Source organism: Arachis duranensis, chromosome 6 (assembly GCF_000817695.3).
Source record: "Arachis duranensis cultivar V14167 chromosome 6, aradu.V14167.gnm2.J7QH, whole genome shotgun sequence".
Classification (NCBI taxonomy): Eukaryota; Viridiplantae; Streptophyta; class Magnoliopsida; order Fabales; family Fabaceae; genus Arachis; species Arachis duranensis.
The window spans coordinates 51,181,146-51,183,674 of record NC_029777.3 but is presented as its reverse complement, the minus strand read 5'-3'; positions in this window follow the sequence as shown (position 1 = coordinate 51,183,674).

Here is a 2,529-nt window from a genome sequence, read left to right as displayed (position 1 = left end):
CAAGCCTTTTCCATCATCTTCTCAGCAACAGATAGAGAATTCTGAGCAGAGCTCCTCTAATTTAGCAAATATAGTCTCTAATCTGTCTAAGGCCACTTTAAGTTTCATGAGTGAAACAAGGTCCTCCATCAGAAATTTGGAGGCACAAGTGGGCCAGCTGAGTAAGAAAGTAACTAAAACTCCTCCTAGTACTCTCCCAAGCAATACAAAAGAGAATCCAAAGAGAGAGTGCAAGGCCATTGATATAGTCAATATGGCCGAATGCAGAGAGGAAGGAAAGGATGAAAATCCTAGTGAGGAAGACCTCCTGGGATGTCCTCTGAGCAAGAAGGAGTCCCCTATTGAGGACCTAAAGGAATCTGAGGCTCATATAGAGACCATAGAGATCCCATTAAATCTCTTTCTGCCATTCATAAGCTTTGAAGACTATTCTTCCTCTGAAGAGGATGAAGATGTAACTGGAGAGCAAGTTGCTCAATATCTAGGAGCCATCATGAAGCTGAATGCCAAGTTGTTTGGTAATGAGACTTGGGAAGATGAACCTCCCTTGCTCATTAGTAAACTAAATACAAGGGTTCAGCAAACTGTACCTCAAAAGAAACAAGATCCTAGTAAATTCTTAATACCCTGTACCATAGGCACCATGACCTTTGAGAAGGCCTTGTGTGACCTGGGGTCAGGCATAAATCTTATGCCACTCTCTGTAATGGAGAAACTAGGGATCTCTGAGGTACATGCTACCACATTCTCATTAGAGATGGCAGACAAGTCAATAAGATAAGCTTATGGATTGGTAGAGGACGTGTTAGTGAAGGTTGAAGGCCTTTACATCCCTGCTGATTTCATAATCTTAGACACTAGGAAGGAGGAGGATGAATGCATCATCCTTGGAAGACCTTTCCTAGCCACAGCAAGAGCTGTGATTGATGTTGACAGAGGAGAGCTAATCCTTCAATTGAATGGGGACTACCTTGTGTTTAAGACCCAAGGGTGTTCTTCTATAAACATGGAAAAGAGGCACAGTAAGCTTCTCTCAATACAGAGTCAAACAAAGCCCCCACAATCAAACTCTAAGTTTAGTGTTGGGAGGCCACAACCAAACTCTAAGTTTGGTGTTGAGAAGCCCCCACATTCAAACTCTAAGTTTGGTGTTGGGAGGCCCTCATCATGCTCTAAACATCTGTGAGACTCCATGAGAGCCATTGTCAAGCTAGTGACATTAAAGAAGCGCTTGTTGGGAGGCAACCCAATTTTTATTTATCTAATTTTATTTTTTTATTTTAATGTTATTTTATGTTTTATTAGGTTCATGATCATGTGGAGTCACAAAAAAATACAAAAATTAAAAACAAAATAAAAAACAGTAGAAGAAAAATCACACCTTGGAGGAAGGACTTACTGGCATTTAAACGCCAGTAAGAAGCATCTGGCTGGCGTTCAACGCCAGAACAGAGCATGGATCTGGCGTTGAATGCCAGAAACAAGCAACATCCTGGCGTTTGAACGCCAGGAATATGCCCTGAGGAAAGCTGGCGCTGAATGCCAGGAAGAAGCATGGAACTGGTGTTCAACGCCAGAAACATGCTGCAATTGGGCGTTGAACGCCCAAAATGAGCATCACTTCTTCGTTTAAACACCAGAATTGTATGCTAAGGCATTATACATTCCTAATGGGTGCAGGGATGTAAATCCTTGACACCCCAGGATCTGTGGACCCCACAGGATCACCTCAGGATCTGTAGACCCCACAGGATCTCCACCCACCTCAACTCACCTTCTCTCTTCTTCACCAATCACCTCAATCTCTCTTCCCCATCACCCCTTCACCACTCACATCCATCCATCTCTTCTCCACCCAAACCCACCCATATGGCCGAAACATACACATCTCTCCCTCTCTTCCATATCTTCTTCCATTCTTTCTTTTTTTGCTCGAGGGCGAGCAACATTTTAAGTTTAGTGTGGTAAAAGCATAGCTTTTTGTTTTTCTATAACCATTGATGGCACCTAAGGCCAGAGAAAACCTCTAGAAAGAGGAAAGGGAAGACAAAAGCTTCCACCCCGAGTCATAGGAGATGGAGAGATTCATCTAAAGGGTCTATAGCTCAGTGGTAGAACATTTGACTGCAAATCAAGAGATCCTTGAGATACCTCAGGGGATAAATTTTCCTCCACACAATTATTCGGAGCAACTAAGGATAGGAGCACCAAAATCACTAGGGATCATGCAACAGAAGCAAGGAAGAAACATAGAGGAGCTCAAAGAGCACCATTGGTCCTTCAAGAAGGCGCCACCTTCACTAAGGTGAACTCATTCCTTGTTCTTATTTTCTCTGCTTTTCGGTTTTTATGTTATATGTGTGTTTATGTTTTGTGTCTCTACTTCATGATCATTAGTATTTAGTAACTATGTCTTAAGGCTATGAATAAATCCATAAATCTTTCACCTCTCTTAAATGAAAAATGTTTCTAATTCAAAAGAACAAGAAGTACATGATTTTCGAATTTATCCTTGAATTTAGTTTAATT